Raw genomic sequence first — 19,210 nt, forward strand, 5'->3', positions numbered from 1 at the left:
CAGTTGTGGGGCCTGAACTCTGGGCCTGGGCGCTGTCCCTCAGCTCTTCAGCTCAAGGCTAGCGCTCTACCACTTGAGCCATAGCGCCACTTCCCGCTTTTTTTCTTTTTGCTTATATGGTGCTGAGGAATCGAACCCAGGGCCTCAGGCTTGCAAGGCAAGAGCTCTACCACTGAGCCACCTTCCCAGCCCCTATTTGCTGAATTTCAATATCTGATTATTCCTTTTAATCCTAATTTCCTACTGTATGTGTCACCTATACTTCTTTTGAAGGCAATTTACTTCACATGCTTCTACAACTATGATAGCCCTGATACCCCTTTCCTAACCCCAATGATCCTTGTCCCTTTCTTGGTGCCTTTGTCCTACTAATGTGTTCTTTACCAATATTAGTTCTGGCTAATCCTTGTCAGCCTAAACTTTGTGTGTATGCCTCTGTGTGTGTGTGTGTGTGTGTGTGTGTGTGTGTGTGTGTGTGTGTGTGCACTGAAGTTGTTTCCCTTTTTGTACAATTCTGTGGGGACAACCTCAACACATTGCACTCTAACTTCAACAGCCTGAGATCTTCTTTCTCTTAGCATAATGTAGATATGCTTTCCATATTTTGGATCTCAACACTTTGAGCTACATTCTACCTTATCCTTTTGTTTTATTCCTTGGATTATTTTCAGAACCTGGTTGCCTCCCATGCTCTAAACAAAATCATTAAATATTGCTTTCTGTTTGGAACAAAATTTAAAAATATAAGTGATATAAGTATATGCAAGTTTTCTTGGAACAATTGGATTAAATGATACAATTAAATTTATGATGTAGAGAACATCTCATTCCTTGACTTATGTATAATCTTTAAGTAAAGATAAATAGGATTCATGGAGTCAGTCATCCATGCATTTAAGAGATAAATAACATAAAAATGCCATATGACAGAGCTAAAAAGAACCAGAGGATCTGCAGAGGTGGGAAGAAAATGGTTTTGTGATGTTGGATATTCTAGAAAGAGGTGATAGGAAAGAGTATTCAGAAGTGGAGGGCAACATCCACACATCTGGAGATGACAAGAACAAATGACAATGTTTGAGCTCCTATATATAGATCGTGACACTGTGTTTCATGTAATTATAATTTTCTCTATTTTATACTTCTATCTATAGGGACATGTCTGTGGATATCTATGAATTATCTGTTTATCAGTCTATGTATCGTCTATTTATCTGACTTTCTATGCATCTTTCTGAAGCATGTCTCTTTGTTTATCTATCTGCTTAGATCTCATTTGCCACTTACTGCTTGTGATAATGATTTATTACACAGAGAGCATCAGACATTGAGAAAGAAAAGGGAATCTCTTTGGTCTCAGCAATAGTCACAGTTCCCAAATTCAGCAGAACTACTTAAATTTCTTAACATTTTCCTCATATGATTCCATAATAAAATGTCTTAGATTTTTAAAGTTACCAAGAAAGGATGCCAGGACCCATGAATTGAGCAGAAGACACTACCCATAGGATGCTAGAGTGATTCTGCCCTGTGGTTCTCAGGACAAAAAAGGTCCTGTTAGGCAACTCTGTTCAATTCTGGCATGATCCAGATAGTCTGAAGACTCAGAACTCTTCTGGGCTGTATAAGATAAGATAGCCCTTTCTTTGCCCACTCCTATCTAGCTCCTGCTGATTTGTATGGGTCCAGAACACAGTCCTTTATCTTAAGAATTTCTGAAAAAGCTGCTTCTCTGTGCAAGAATCATTTTCAGTCACAACACATCATGGACCTGAGAGTCCCTGCTCAGTTCCAAGGGATCCTACTAATCTGGCTCCCGGGTAAGAAAGGACAGCAATGGGAATTTCATCAGCTCAATGTGGTCATGAAACATGAAACATGCATAATTTTGTGAATATTGGATTCTGTGTTTCTATGTCAGGGACCAGATATGACATCCTCCCTGCCTGTATCTCCATCCTCCCTGCCTGTATCTCAAGGAGATAAGTCACTATCACTTGCCAGGCAGTCAGGACATTAGCTAAAACTGACATTAGTATCTGAAGAAACCAGGGAATCCTCCAAGGCTCTTAATCACTTATTCATCCAATTTGTACTATGGGGTCCCATCGAAGTTCAATGGCAGTGGATCTGGGACAGATTATTTTCTCAGCATCAGCAGCCTAGAATCTAAAGATGACACCACTTATTAGTGTCAAGAAGAATATAAAAGGCTTTCCAGAGTGTTACAAGTCATCAAACCTTCCAGCAAAGCAGATGCCTGAGGCTAGGCTGCACCAGCTGCGCCCCCTGGTGTTTCTGTTATTCTCAGACACAGTCAGATGCTCAAGTTCAGTAAGTTGTTTTGCTAGAAGAACGTCTGTGAACTTCTGTTTTATTTAAACACCCTTTCCTTCTCTTCATCCCAGAAAGTCCTTCAGAACAAAGTCTCTTCTTACTCAAAGCAGATGTAGATCATTATTCCTCAGCAGTGTAGGTTATGACATTAGTTTGGATTTACTGGGCAAAGTAAAAGCCATTCTAGGTATTAGGAACAGCATTGTTGCTGTAGTTATTATTGTTCCTAGTAAAAGGTAATCAGAATTTAAACTACATTAAGCAACTAATTCACACATAATAATATTTTGTGGTTTCAGATATGATATTATGCTTCAATAAGATTTATATTGTATAATAAACAAATTAGTGCAATTGGCATATCAACAATCATAAGATCTCGTTTCTTTGTGGAGAATTTTTAAAGACCTGGGGGTTTGACAATCAAATATTACTGGAAATTGGAAATTCTTCCTTGTACCAGCCCATCTTCACAGGACCAAGAAATTGTAGATGAAAACTTCTAAAAAATGAGTTTAACTCTTTTCTCTTTTTGAGGTGATTATTTTAGTTATTTTATCAGAGTGATGGAAAGCTGACCAATATAATGGGTAGGTTAACTGGATTAGACTGAGAAATGTCAAAGAAATTAGCTCATTCTGAAGGGTTGTCCATGAGTGTTTTTCTAGATCTATCATGTGGGCTCTGCCACAATGACTAGATTCATCACTTGAAAGGTTGACAGTGAAGGAATATTACTGGCATGTTGTAAAAGCATGGTATGGGCTTAGATGGAGGAACTACACCACCAGTAGACATGACCTTGGGGCAATATCTTGCCCTGATCACTTCCTGTCTTCCCTGGCTTCTTATCTGCCCTGAGTTGCCTCACCATAGGCCAAGAAAGCTTAGAACAATAAACTTAAAGCTCTGAAACTATGAGTTGAAATAACATTTCCTTCCCATAAGTTGTTCCTGTCAGTTAGTTGGTTTTAGACAACAAACTTTATAAACATACCCATATCTACTGACTAGCAATCTATACTTTAAGCGGGTAACAAGGATCCAAAGAAGGTTCCAGAAACTCTGATTTAGGACAAATCTATTGTCACTAAGGAGATCTTAACTTACCAAAAATTGTTTAGGTACACAAATATTTACCCAGTGATCTCATGTCTCAAAAGAATAATGAATTTTAGAAATTTGAGAATATATAAGTTCTAAAGTTGCTAAAAAAATTGCTTATGATCCCAATGAACTCCCAAAAGGAAATAAAGGAATTAAATTTGATTCTACATTGGCAAAATTGTTATCAAAAAGCTTTCTTTTTTTTTTTTCAGTTTGGGGACTTGAACTCTGTGCTTGGGCGCTGTCTCTCAGCTCTTCAGCTCAAGGCTACCACTTGAGCCACAGCACCACTTCCAGTTTTCGGGTGGCTTATTGGAGATAAGAGTCTCATGGTCTTTCCTGCCAGGGCTGGCTTTGAACCAGGATGCTCAGATCTCAGCCTCCTGAGTAGCTAGGATTACAGGCATGAGCCACAGGCACCTGGCTTCAAGAAGCTTTTTTCAAAGATATCTAGGGAATATTGGGGTATATGCCTATAATCATGACTACCAGGGAGGCAGTATGACAGTTCTAGCTGGATCAGTAGTCATTAAAAGCATGAATAGCTTACAGATATAACTGGTTAGGGTTGTGTTTTAGGGTTAAGTTTTAGGGTGGCTCATTGCACGCTATTTTTGTTACAAACCAATATATAACTATGTATATTTATAAAACAATGGGAAGCAGGAGAAATTTTTAAAAATCTACAAAAAACATGAATAAGCCTAATAAAATTTAATTCATTTATGAAAACATCTAAGGAACAGTTAGCACTAACATTACCCATGAGATACATATATAGAAAATGTAATGCACAATAATGTATAGTAATATATGAAAGAGCAAAAAAATGAGATTTACAGGTATAATACAGTTCCTTCCAATAGTCTGGAATCTCTTTTGAAATGAAAGGGGAAGGAGGAGGAAGCCACAAAGTAGAATATTCACTCTGCTTCTGGCCTGACTTGTTATGGGTTCCACCACACTCTACCAACCTGGTAGACTAAAATTTCTAATCTATGAGCTGAAAAAAGGAATTCTATCCTTAAAGTTGCTTTTACTGAGGTCTTAGACACAGCAATGGAAATTTAGGTATCACATCCTTATAACTTAGGTTCTACCTTACCTCCTGAGCAATGATAGAAGATGGATGCTGCATTCAAAGTGATGGTGGCATCATCATAACTAGGTTCATAGGGACAGCTATTACTTGTAGTAGAAACTGTAATTTGTTAGGTAATAACAGATTGCTGTAGATTTTTTAAAAGTGGGAACTCAATGTGGGAAAATATGTATTAGTGAAGGAAAGTCATAAAGCAAGAGTAGAGCAAGACCCTCAACCCATAGCTTTGTCCACAGGCAGATGAGATGTGAAAGTAAGCACCACAGGAGAGCTGCAGGCCTGGTGGTGCAGGATCTAGGGAAGCACTCTCTGCAACTGAGTATAGAACCACAGTTAGCCAAGGCTTTCCCTACAGGCTCCATCTATTACTCCACTTCTACAATGGCTTTTAAAACTGTTGCCTGAAGACTTCTCAATAGTCTGCGAACAAATCCATATCCTACAAAAAATGCTTTGGTGCTGAGCACCCTTGATATCTGTAACTAAAAACAGTGCCCACTCCACCTGGAGAGCAACAAGCTCCATTTCTTCTAATTTTAATACTTTCCCAGAAGATTGGCTCCAGGAAGCCAACATTAGCAACCTTGTAAGTCATCAAGAGTCAAGCTAAACAAGCAGAGGAGTGCCATTTCTTCTCCCCAACTGCACCATTTCATGAAACAAATAGTGATGGATTTTCCTTTACCCCTTCTGCCTTCCACATGCAGTCAGTGATTCATATTTCACAGAATACCAGGAGTGACATACAGAGCTTCAGGTATCTCTCAGGGATCACTATTTACCATAGCCATGATATGAAAATAGCCTTTCAATGGATGAATGGATCAAGAAAATGTTGTATATATACACAATATAATTATACTCATTAATCAGAAAGAATGAAAATGTACCATTTTTAAGGACAAGGAAAGACCTGGAAAAAAATTATTGAACAGCTGGGCTCCAGTGGCTCAGACTGTAATCCTAGCCACTCAGAAAGCTGACATCTGAGGCTCATGGTTCAAAGCCAGCCTGGGCAGCAAATTCTGTGTGACTCTTATCTCCAATAAACCACTAGAAAACTGGAAGTGGCGCTGTGGCTCAAGTGGTAGAGCACTGGCCTTGAGCTGAAGAGCTCAGGGCAGTGCCCAAGCCCAGAGTTCAAGCCTCATGATTGACAAAAAATAAATTAATTAATTAAACAATGTAAGCCAGACCCAGGGAAGCATAGGTTGTATGTTTTCATTTGTTGTAGGTAGAAAATACCTATATAAATCTACTGTAAGTATGCCAGGTTTGGTTACAAATGACTTAACTGAAATTTAATAGACTTTATGCAAAGTTCAATAATTTTTAAAAAGATTAAGTCAAAGCTCAACAAAATAAGTACCAGGAAATGGGTACTTGCAAGAGGGGAGAGTTGGGCCAAGAGGAAAGGGATAGATGAATGAAGGGGAAAGGAGGAAGAAAGGAGAAAGGAGAAAAAATGAGGGAAGGAGTGTGTTGAATGGAGTGAAGATATTGAAGTGGTGACACATATCAACATGCATTGCACACATAAACTGTGTTGTTAAATGTCAAAAAACTAATACATAACATAAACTTAAGTAAGGAAGGGGTATGTGAGAATTTTGAAAGGGTGACACTGATCAAAATGCACTGTATTCATAAACTGCTTAGGTACATGGTAAACACTGTACAACTACTTAAAGATAATGAAAACATTAAAAAATAAATGATCATCAGGTTGCAAACCACAAAATAATATATTTGTATTTTACTTCTAGTAGACTAAAATGATAAACAGTGGCATCAACTTTTGATATCAGTTTTGTTGCTCTTGAAAATTACATATATGCTACTGTAAGCTTATATGCTTTAAGTGACATTGAATTTTGAATTTTCTGCTTTAAAATATTTAAATAATTTTGTTATTATTAAGGTGTTGTACAGAGTGTTACCAGTTTATAAGTCAGATAATGATTACATTTTTTCGGATACTGTCACCCCTTCCTTTACTTTCCCCCAGTTTCCCCACCCCTCATTCTTGCCCACAAATTACTAGGCCATTTTCCACAGAGTGTATACTGAATGACATGGTTGAATTTGTCATCCTTCCTCCCTCCTTCTCTCTCTTTCTGCACCCCAATTTACCTTCCCTACATTCTAAGTATTTTAGAGAAATAATCAGTTAACCAAACATTCCTGTTGTACAGACTCGGGACCCCGGAAAGACCACCAGAGACCACGACCAATGCAAACATCAAAAGAGTTGTTTATTTGCAAGCTCCAGCTTGGTCCTCCACGCACTCAGTAATTGGTGATGGTAAGAGGCCCCGAATACAAAATCAGTACAGCTTTTATAGCATTTAACAAACAAGTTTAGGGGATTTCCACACAAACAGTTACAGGATTGGTTAACATTTATAAAGATTGCAAAGTCATTTTTTATTAGTCCATGTACCGAGGTTTGAGTTCACCCTAACCGCACTGCCCTTATTCTGAACTATTGGTCCACGTTTCACGGTTTGATGTTTACAAAACTGTTAACGTTCTGTTCCTGGAACACTTGGGCAATTGTTCTGTTTCTTAAAGGTGGGCAGGGTTGATGGCAACCGAGAATTGTTTTTTTTCTCTCTCTTGGGGTTACTCTGAGGGCAGCCCAACACAAGATGGTGGAGTTAACCTCAAAATGGAGTTACTTTAGCTCTTCAATTCCCAGATTCTTTGTGTGCTGTTGTTATCAATGATATTTACCGTATATTATTTCCTATGGGTGGCTATGTTCATTTTATCTTCATTTTTAGATTTCTCGAGGTCATTATCCTATTCATCAGACTGGGAAAAAGTGGTCTTCACAGGGCTCAATTATGATTTCATCCATGGACAAAACTCTCACCTGTAATCAGAGCACTATGTTAAATGACATAAGTCAGGCTGACAAAGTCAAATATTGCATACTCTCCCTCATTTGTGGAACCTAAACCTACACTGATGGTGATATAAATATTAACAATAACAGGACATGAATGTAAAAGAGGAAACTATCTGAAGGGAGGTAGATGTGGCAAAAAGAAACAAAAGGATTCTAAGTTTAAAGATTAATTATAATATATAGTAAATATTTATACACACATGTACATGTGTATGATGATGGTCTTAAATACTATATGAAAAATCAGGGCTGGGAAGGTGGCTCAGTGGTAGAGTGCTTGCCTTGCATGCCTGAGGCCCTGGGTTCGATTCCTCAGCACCATATAAGCAAAAAGAAAAAAGCCGGAAGTGGCGCTGTGGCTCAAGTGATAGAGAGCTAGCCTTGAGCTGAAGAGCTGAGGGACAGCGCCCAGGCCCAGAGTTCAGGCCCCATGACTGGACCCCCCCCAAAAAAAATAAATAAAAATAAAAAACAACAACAAAAAAAAGAAAAATCGTAGGTGTGGGAGGGGAAAAGAGAATGGAAATACAAAGAGCTTGGTGACATTTTTCTTCACAGTACACTGTATTCAGGTATGGAATTATGAAATCACCTCATGGTGTCAATACATGACTTGGACATCATTAACTAAACAGCACTAACATTCATACAAAAGCGAAGGATCTTTTTAGGAGAGGATCACAAGAGATCAATAAATATGTGCATGTGATTATATTAAATGATGCCTATTGAAATTCATTTCTAGAAATGGAAACATAGTGTTTATATAGTACTGTTTGTGGGGATTTTTTTTGCTTTCCTTTTTTTCCTTTGATTGATTCCCTTTTATCACTGTATTTAATTTCTGTATATTTTGTTTTGTATATAAGTCTACCTGATTTGGGGAGAGAAAGGGGAAGTCCAGAAACAGTGGGACAAATGGTGAACCAAGACACAATTGAAATCTATTACACACTAAATTGGAATGAACTACACAACTTAGAGGGAAGAGAGACAACAGGCAAAAATCTGGATGAGAACGAAGAATGAGTGACACTTCAAAGTAATTGTACTCATGACCTGAATTGTGTAACTGTAACCCTTCTGTACGTCATCTTTACAATAAAATATTTTAATAATAAAATTTATCCAAATTCAAAGTAAATAAAATGGCATAATTATGCATATAAAATTACTGGGACTCTGCACAACTCTTGAGATAATCAAGTAACTTAACAAAACAAAACAAAACAAAACAAAAACTCCAAATGAATATCCTGCCAACTGCTATGTCAAAAAGCTGCTACATGATGGCAAAAGGATCTCACAAAGAGCAAAAAATAAACTATGGCCTTAGGAACCCTGGGAAAAAAGGGGCATTGCTACCCCTTTCTCAACAGGAGCTCCAAGCTAGAGCTCTCTGTCAGGTTTTGATGGCTCATGTGACAGCTGGGACCATGTTTATAGAGGAGGCTATGTCTCCTCATGTGCAAATTCCTATTTTATATTTTTTCTGTCAACTACAATTATACCTCACAAGAGTGACACACCAGGATTCTTGTAGTGAAGTCATTAAGTACATTTCAGAAAAGTGAGGGAAGGAGTGTGGAGCCCACAGATATGCAGCCCTAAAGGGAGCATGTGCATACATCATTTCCAGTTATGGGAGGTGAGAAGGGGCTGCACTATCAATGCTGTCCCCAGCAGGTCCCCAGGGTCCTCTGAAATGAGGAGGTCACTGCTTGTCCTCAAGGGCACAGACTGGGTCCTGAGCTTCATGATGCTCAGGCAAAGAGTGAAAAAGGGCTACTTACCTGGTGACCTGCCTATTGTTCTGCTGTATGTTTTCTCAGTATAAGAATTTAAAATAACCCAGGAGCCAGTGGCTCAGACCTGTAATCCTAGCTACTCAGGAGGCTGAGGTCTGAGGATTATGGTTCAAAGCCAACCCGGTCAAGAACATCCGTGAGACTCTTATCTCCAATTAACCACCAGAAAACCGGAAGTGGTGCTGTGGCTAAAGTGATGTAGTGCTCCCTTTGAGTGCTAACACAGACTCCAGTGGGTTTCAGACTGTCCTGAGGACCCTGCTGACTCTCTTCTTTATCCCAGCCCCTCAGAAGCATTGAGAATACCTCTGGAGCATGCTTCCCAGTCGGTCCTGCTCTGAAGTCTGGGTCTCTCAGACTTGCAAAGTGGTCCCAGATTTCCTTCCAGCTCATGTCGCAGGCTATAAACACGCTCCTTTCCTGTGTATACCTCTTGTACTGAGTGTAGGTGGAAAGGACTTCTGATCCCCACTTCCTCCTCATTTTTAACCTCATCTCTCAGCTAGTCAACTTCTTGCCTCCCAACCCTAGACAGTGTATGTGTGCCCACAGCTCTGGTTTGAGGCAATTGTTCCAAACTCTCCACGTTTTCCAGTGTCTAAAGTCTGTGTTGACTTGAAATTCACAAGTCATGTCCTGGAGCATAGATCAGGAGAATTTAATATGTTATCTTCAGAGCTTGGCTTCTTTCAACACCCTTGAGTAGTAGCTTTTGGTGTCTCTCTTCCTTATCCTATCAATATAGCCCTTACAATTTATCAGGTGTTTTTCACTCCTACACAGTATCCAGCTGCCATCTTTTTATTTGAACCAGATTTGTCTTTCAGTGCATGGTAGAGAAGTGAATCTGTACCAGAAAAGGTAGTAGGGGCTATTCAAGGGAACATATGATAAGATTAGAAGTGAAATTTTAGAGGAGTGGAGGGAATGGGTATAGCTTTTAGGTAGGATTATAAATCACCATAAAAGGAGGGAAGAAGAAAATTGTAAAAATCTTCCTGAAGCAGTTCTGTTAGCATATGCTACAGAGAGCAGATGGCCCAGTCCTCATCCCTGTCTGCATCTCTTGGAGACAGAGTTGCCATCACTTGCAGGGCCAGTCAGGGTATTAGCAATGATTTACATTGGTACCAGCAGAGAACAGGGAAAGCTCCAAAACTCCTGATCAGTTACACAACTACTTGGCAATCTGAGGTCCCATCAAGGTTCAGGGAGGTCAATCTGGAACAGATTTCACTCTCACCATCAGCAGCCTGCAGCCTGAAGATGTTGCTACTTATTACTGTCAACAGAGTAATAGTTACATTCCCACAGTAATACTAACAATAACATAAACCTCCAGGGAAGCAAAGGTGAGAGGCTGGGCTGCCCCATCTGCTTATCATGGTGCTTGCATCTGCTGATAGAGCTTTTCAGATGCAGCCAAACTTTGAAGGTCACTGGAAAGTATTGCATAGGCATCTCCACACCCTAACCCTCTGTCCTTCTGCTCATCCCAAGCAGCACACACCTGACAATGCCTCTTCTAACTTTATAAGAACACACATCTGTACTCCTGTGTGGTCCATATTGTGCTAAAATTCTGCAATCACTCAATGAAGAACTGATTCTAGGTATGTCAAAGCAGGTTTTTGAAAGGAAGACAATATGGCTTGTGAAAAATATTTTAAAAAATAATTTTGTAAAGAAAAATAGTCATTAAAAAGTTTGATTGCCATGGAATAATTGTATTTGAAGTAATATGATGTTAGGGTATATGTTCATATTGTACAGTGTGTTAATAATACAATTAGACAATCAGTCATCACTTAAAACACTTACCAAATTTTTTGTAGTCAGCAGATTTTCTTTTCTTCAGCACATGAGATCTTTTTTTTTTTGGCTTTCATAATTTTTAATATGTTTTGTCTTTTCTTTTTTGTACCAGGGATTTCAAGTAACATTTTTACAACACATCCAATGCTTTTAACTAGTTACCAAATATTAATTTATCTTGGATGCGGAATGTCAAATCGATCATTATTCTCCATGTGATTCTCTCATCCCATGACAATAAAAATGGAATGATTTTTTTTGAAACTTGAGGAAATATATTGGCAAAAAATAATAAAAAATTTGTAATTCTGCTTTGGAAACTGCAGATAGAATTTTTCTATTGTTTGACCTCAGATTATTAAAGCACACTTGATTTCTAGCCCAATTCAAATAAATCCACATATAGCTAAATAAAAATAGGCAATATGTGAATAAATAGAACATATTTAAGACATTTATAAACTATATACTAGGTACAGTTACATAGTGACATATATTACACCAATGTTTACCAGTTTAACCAGAAAAGGGTCTTCCATGTACCATGCAGATGTAATAAGAGCCACAAATTCATATTTAGTATTTATATATAGAACTATACATGGAAGAAAGGGGTTGAGTAGAGGGATGGGGTAGAAAAATGAAAGAGGTGACATTGATCAAGATACATCATATGTATAAACTATGTTTAATGGTCACTCTTTTATACAACCACCTATATATAATAAAAATATAATTAAAAACAAAAAATGTGTATGAAATTCTCATTTGTCATGACACTCATCTCTGTCTGTCAGACAGGATGTGGATGGACAGGGTTGAATCTCATCTGATTCAGAAAATCCACAATAAAGCAGAGAGGGAGAGGACTGCTGGGAAATGACCTTCCTGAAGAGACTGTGATGACAGGAGCTCACAACTAATTGCCCAAGACCATATTCGCACATGCTTCTTCCTATCAGCAGCTTGTAACCATAGCCAGTTACACTCAGTCTCAGTCCATGGAAAATGAATATTTGCATGACATATGTAAAAGACACTTCTCAAGCAAAACTTCTTGACATATAAGAAGCAACATAACTGAACATGGATGCAATATTATTTTTGTCAGCATCACTCAGAGCATGTTAAAAACACAAAATTACAAAATGACCTCAGATGTACTGATTTTGAATCTGCATTTCACCAAGTTAACAAATGATCCCTGTAAGGTTTAGGAAGTTGTATTAAAATGAGTATCAGAGATAGAGATTTACTTTTTATACACCAGTCTATTTAAGAGTATTTCTATTTAAACCACTTCTCTCATACCCTCCTCTCTCCCCTCTCTTTCCCCTTTCTCTCTCAATCTCTCTCTCTCTCTCTTACTCTCTCTGTCTCTCACACATATACACACACACATACACAGATCTTTGTCAATCATTTACTAAAACAAAGTTATTGGCACAAATTCTGAATAAAGAAGAGTGTTGCTTAACGCACAGTGTTAGAAATAAAAGTCCACGATATAGTATCCTCATCTGTCTGTGCTCAGGTAAGGCCTGTCCTGTCGTGCTAAAATAGTGTTAGTAAAGAGGGAACAAGCTGCAGATGAGATGGTCAAGCATATAGTTGTGGTTACTTTATAACAAATGAGTATTATGAGAACTGACTCAATCCATGAGAGCAGCTTTAATCCTCCTGATGGCAGGAAATCTGACAGCCTGCTCACTTCCCATAAGGCATCACTGCTCAAGGCCAAGTGGGGTCCATTGAGCCATCAGCACATCTCTTTCTCCATGTGCACCTTCTTCACAAGCACAGAGATTTTGGAGACAAGAAGTAGAGACAGAGCATCTGACACAAATAAACAAAGACTAATTAACTAGATTGGTACTGCAGACATTTAAAGATTTTATATTAATTAAAGGTACTGAGAAATATATTTATACAAACATGTATTAATATAATTATCTTGAAGTAGTCACATTAGTACACTTCAACTCAACATCTCCATGTATGAGTATAATACATCTTGATTGAATTCAAACTTCTATTACATTCCAGGTAGGATTTTTAAGAAATAGGTTGATTAATTAATTAAATATAGTACAGGATATTGTTGTATCAAAATGGTTACATTGAATATACATATATATGAATATATATTCACACTTTCATGCATAAATATTTCTGTCATATTTTTCATTTTAAGACAATTTGGTCATTACCTATAAGAGAAAAAATTGCTCTCCCTGTCAATTTTTTTGCCCTAAGTCTTAACAGGAATTTCCTATGGAAACAGACTTTCTAACACTTGTAGCTAAAATACCTGAACAGATCATCTGGTAACTATGGATATCAGATGCCTCTTCATCTACTCAACTCTCTGCTCTTAGTGGTCAATTCCCTTGAGGATCACTGAGGAAAGAGGGTACTGTGCCTTTCCCTATACTAGCTGAGGAGATTCATGGGAGCTAAGGCATGATATCTATTCATTTCCTAGAGATGATCCTGGACATAAGCCTGCCTACCATTGGGTACTGATACTGTTCTATGGGGTGAGAGCATGTGCACCCTATACTTCTTGGAGAAACAGAACTTTTACAGTGGGATCCTTCTTTCCAGTGCTGCAGAAACCATGTAATTTTTTTTTTTGGTTATTACCAAACACTGAACACTTCTGTTGTCACTTTTCTTAGAAGAGCAGGCTTTATCCTCCATTTTTCTTTCCTCACACTGTTGCCCCCACCTGGCTATTTGCATATTGCTCCCTAAGGAGGACCTTCCTTTCTAAGTCTGAAATAAAGGCTCAGCTATGATCTTGCCTTGACCTGTCTAGACTCCTCATTTCACTCCTAAAAATGAAGTCCTTGTCTCAGTTCCTGTGGCTGTTAATGCTCTGGAACCCTGGTAAGAGCAATGGAGATGAGGAATGAGAGTGGGTGGGAGGGTGAGCTCTTAGCACCCCTGGTGCCCAATCCACGTTTTAGACGTGCAGGTCTTGTTATCCATGATGGGGCAAATGGAGAAAAGGTCTTAGATAGTCAGAAACGTTCCAGAAAGTGCTAGAACATATGCTTGGATACATATTCTGCTGGTTGAGAAGACTGTTGGTGATTCCTAGAGACTCATTTATGGTTTAAAATGTCTGATCTTTAATTTTTGCTATTTTTACATTCTGAATCAAGGCATGATATGAATAAAATGCAATATATATCAAAATATAAGTAATACATGCGTGTCTGTCTATAGTTGTGAATAACCTTGCATTTCTTCTTATTCTAATTTCAGGATCCAGTGGAAATGTTGTGATGACCCAGACTCCAAGTTCCCTGTCTGTCACACTGGGAGAGTCGGCCTCCATCTCCTGCAAGTCTAGTCATAACCTTCTGTATGAGGATGGACACATCTACCTCGATTGGTTCCTGCAGAAGCCAGGCCAGATTCCACAACTCTTGACCTATAAGGCTTCCAACAGAGCATCTGGGGTCCCGGTCAGATTCAGTGGCAGTGGGTCAGGCACAGATTTCATACTGAAAATCAGCAGGGTAGAGGCTGAGGATATTGGAGTTTATTACTGCTTGCAACGCACACATTATCCTCACACAGTGATACAGCCTTGAACTAAAACCTCCCTTCTGACTAGGGCAGCTGTGCTCATGCATTGGTGCTCTGGAGAGCAGCTGAGCATACTGTCTCAGGCACTATGTCAGTGTGAGAGTGACTCTGAGTGGAGGCAAAAAGTCTGTGCCAATGAGACAACATACAATCTACAACGACCAGGAGAGTAATCATGCAAGCACAGAAAACAGGAGATATCAGATAAATCTAGTTGTTTGTGTGGTACTGAGGTTTGAACTAATGACTTCACAAGTTCTCTTCCATTTCTGCTACACATCCAGACTTTTACTTCTTGTTGTTTTGTTTGTTGGTTTTTGTTTTTTCAGGTCAGTTTCTGTGGTTTGTTTGTCTGGGTCACAAATCCAGTCTTTAATTCACTCACTGCATTTTTCTCCTGTTTGACACTAAAAGAGATGGCTGACATAGGAACATGCATGTTCACAGAGAAGTGTAATGTGAGTAGACTTCAGATCATAGGAGAGAAAATACCTTGGCTTTTGAAGAAGAACATTTTGGGATAAGAAGGATAGAGTCATTGGAACTGGGGTGAGGTGGAATCTCAATGTTGTTTTGATTTGCATTTCTTTTATGGCCAGAGGAATTGAGCATTTCTTCATGTGTCTATTGGCCATTCTTATTTCCTCTTCAGAGAAGTCTCTCTTTAAGTTGTTAGCCCACTCATTAATGGGTATGTTGTTTCTTTCAAGATTTGTTGTTAGGGGATTTAATTTTTGTGTTCTAATTGTATTTTAGGTATGAGGTCCTAGTCTGCTGTATGGCTACTGAAGATCTTCTCCAAGTTTGTGGACTTTCTATTGATCTTGCTTGCCATGTCCTTTGCCATGAAGAAGCTCTGCAGTTTAATTCAATTCCATTTATCCCAACTTTCTTTGATTTGTTTTGTTTATAGGTCTTTTTAAAATTTTATTTTCTTATAAAGATGCTGTACATAGATGTTATGGTTATATCAGTATGTGAATACATTTTTTGTTGGCATTGTTACCCCCTTCTTTGTTTATTCCCCCCCACTATTCCTTCCCTCCCCTACTCCCCTACTGTCCATTCCCTCTCACAGTCTCCCCACTTACCCCCACCCCAAAGTTTGTAAAGTTCATTTACAACATAGCATCTTGAGAATATCATTGTTGCAATGGATCATCCTGTGTCCTTGTTTCAGCATTTTGTTACTCCCCTTCCCCTCCCCAAATTAGATTAAATGTATATACAAGATGCAAGGTACCAAAATAAAATACAATGACAACAGGGATATGTCATAGGAGGAAGAACATAAAAAAGAAACAAACAAAAATCACATAGTACATTGAAAACACCAACAACAAAGAAAAACCTCTTTTGTCCATATCTTGGAGTTCATTTCACTTAACATCATCTTATATGGTCATATATACATTGATTTTGAGCTTTTCTACTCATCTAATAAGCTTATCCTAGACATAAAATAATTATTGCAAACAAGGGAAATCATGGGACCTACATTTCTTTGGGTCTGGCTTACCTCACTTAATATGATTTTTTCCAAGTCTTTATTAAGAAAATTTCAACATGGGCCAAGGAGCCCTAGAGTTTCTTCTATTCCTTCCTGTGATGTTTTCAGCGTGTCTGCAGATGCTGGAGAGGGTGTGGCCAAAAGGGAACCCTATTGCACTGTTGGTGGGAGTGTAAACTCATGCAGCCACTCTGGAAAGCAGTATGGAGGTTCCTCAAAAGATTGCACATAGAGCTCCCCTATGACCCAGCAATCCCACTTTTGTGCACTTATCCAAATAATCACAAACAAGGCCATACTAAAGCTACCAGCACAACCATGTGTAGTGCAGCATTATTCACCATTGCTAACACATAAAAAGCAACCCAGTTGCCCATTTGTAGATGAATGGATCAAGAAAATATGTTCTCCCTCTCTCTCTACATATATATATGTATAAATATGTGTGTGTGTGTGTGTGTGTGTGTGTGTGTGTGTGTGTTAATCATAAAGAATGACACTGCCCCATTTGTTAGGAAATGAAAAGAGTTGGAAAAAAATCATATTAAGTGAAGTAAGCAAGACCCAAAGAAATATTGGTCCCATGGTTTCCCTTATTTGCAGTAATTAGTATATATCTAGGATAATCTTATCAGATCAGCAGAAAATATCAAAAGCTCTGTACATATGACCATATAAGATGACACTAAGTGAAATGAACCCCATGATATGGACAAAAGAGGTTTTTCTTTGTTAATTTTTTAGTGTACTATATGATTTTCTTTTGTTTCTTTTGTAAGTTCTTCCTCATTAGGTATAAGCCCTGTTGTCACTCTATTTGATTTTCATACCCTGCATCTTGTATATTCATTTATCTAATTTGGGGAGGGGAAGGGGAATAACAAAATACTGAAACAAGGACATAGGATGACCCATTGCAACAATGATATTCTCAAGACGCTATGTTGTAAATGAACTTTACATCTTCGGGGTGGGGGTGAGTGGGGAGTTTGTGAGAGAGAATGGATAGTAGGAGAAAAACAAAGGAGGGGGTAACAATGCTTGACTCATTACCTTCCTCATGTAATTGTAACCCCTTTGTGTAGCATTTTACTATGTATCTAGCTATGTATCTATGCATCTAACTATGTATCTTATGTCTCTATCTATCTATCTATCTAACTACTATCATCAACAATCTTAAGTTTTGTTACTATAGGGTAATTATGTTCATGATAACCCAAAAAGAAGTTCATAAAAAACAACTGATGTAGCAGCGAATCATAAAACAATTAGTTGTATAACTCTGAAACTGTCTTTTCCTGAATGGATGGCTTTATAAAAGGCTAGCATGAAAAACACTTTATGGTTTCCCTTACTTGCAATAGCTAGTATATGTCTGAGTCAAGCAGAAAAGGTCAGATAAGTTGATGTTAGGGGAAAGAACCCCAAAATAAGTATTCAAATTTTTTTTCTTTCATGCAACTGTTTCTAACATATTTATAAGATGATTTCTTTGTTGCTTTGTATGTCCCTCCCTCACAGTATAAGCCCTGCCTTCACTGTAATTGATGTTGATATAATTTGTAGAAGGGAAGGGAAAAAACAAATCATTATCTAGGGATACAGGTGAACCCATTGCAACAATGAGATGTACAAATCGTTATGTCGAAAAACGAACTTTACAACTTTGTTGGGGGGGAGGGAGGATAAAGTAGGGGAAGGTGGGGGAGGTGTATGGGAACGGATGGGACAGGGAAACAAAGAGGAGACAACAATGCTTGATAAGAAATGTACTCGTTATCTTGCCCATGTAATTGTTACTCCTCTGTATGGTATTCTCATATTTTTTTAAAAACAGAATTAATCAGCAACACAAAATTCAAATGTTAATTTTTCTTAATTTTGTGTTATTTTTCTGATTCTCTTTTTAGTTTCCTTACGCTGTATTATTAAACAATATGTTATTTAGATTTATCTCATTTTAAGACGGAAATTATATAAGATCTATTCTTTTTTTTTCATTGTGAAAATACTGTACAGAGGGGTTACAATTACATGGTCAAGATAGTGAGTACATTTCTTATCAAGCATTGTAGCCTCCTCCTTTGTTTACCCTTCCCATCCCTTCCCATCCTCCCCCACCTAATCCTCCCCCCCCAAAGTTGTAAAGTTCATTTTTGACACGACAACTTGTACTTCTCATTGTTGCAACAGGTCCACCTGTATCCTTATTTAAACGACTTGTTTTTCCCCTTCCCCTCCACAAATTATACCAATATCAAATACAGTGATAGCAGGGGTTATACTGTGGGAGAGGGACATACAAATCATCAAAGAAATAATTTTATAATTGTTTTAGAAACAATTGCATGAAAGAAAAAAAAACATTTAAAATACATATCTTAGGGTTCATTTTCCTAACATCACCTTATCTGACCTTTTCTGCTCGACTCATACATATACTAGATACTGCAAATAAGGGAAATCATGGGACCTATGTTTCTTTGGGCCTGGCTTACTTCACTTAATATAATTTTTCCAAGTCTTTCCATTTCCTAACAAATGGGGCAATGTCATTCTTTCTGATGGAGGCATAGAATTCCATTGTGTTTATATACCACATTTTCTTGATCCATTCATCTACTGAGGGGCATCTGGGTTGGTTCCAGATCTTAGCTATGGTAAATAATGCTGCAATAAACATAGTTGTGCTGGTAGCTTTAGTTTGGTTTTGTTTGTAAACATTTGGGTAAATGCTCAAAGGTGGGACTGCTGGGTCATAGGGGAGCTCTATGTGGAGTCTTTTGAGGAACCTCCATACTACTTTCCAAAGTGGTTGAACAAGTTTACACTCCCACCAACAATGAAGTAAGGTTCCCTTCTCTCCACATCCCCTCCAGCATCTGTTGTTATTAGAGTTCTTGATTTTTGCCATTTTAACTTGGATGAGGTGGTATCTCAATGTTGTTTGATTTGCATTTCTTTTATGGCTAGAGAGGTTGAGCATTTCTTCATGTGTCTATTGGCCATCCTTC

At 38.1% G+C, this 19,210-nt stretch overlaps 1 long non-coding RNA gene and 1 gene segment (V, D, J or C); both read left to right on the top strand.

Moving 5' to 3' along the window:
* LOC122116841 overlaps positions 1-19,210 on the top strand; it is a 45,272-nt gene that overhangs the window by 1,392 nt on the left and 24,670 nt on the right.
* On the top strand, positions 1,852-10,408 carry LOC122116747. The gene is made up of 3 exons (XR_006149019.1): positions 1,852-1,861; positions 2,821-2,825; positions 10,301-10,408. It is a non-coding gene; the product is annotated as an uncharacterized LOC122116747 (long non-coding RNA).

This window comes from Dipodomys spectabilis, unplaced genomic scaffold (assembly GCF_019054845.1).
Source record: "Dipodomys spectabilis isolate Male_0828 unplaced genomic scaffold, ASM1905484v1 ptg000137l, whole genome shotgun sequence".
In the NCBI taxonomy this organism is placed as follows: Eukaryota; Metazoa; Chordata; class Mammalia; order Rodentia; family Heteromyidae; genus Dipodomys; species Dipodomys spectabilis.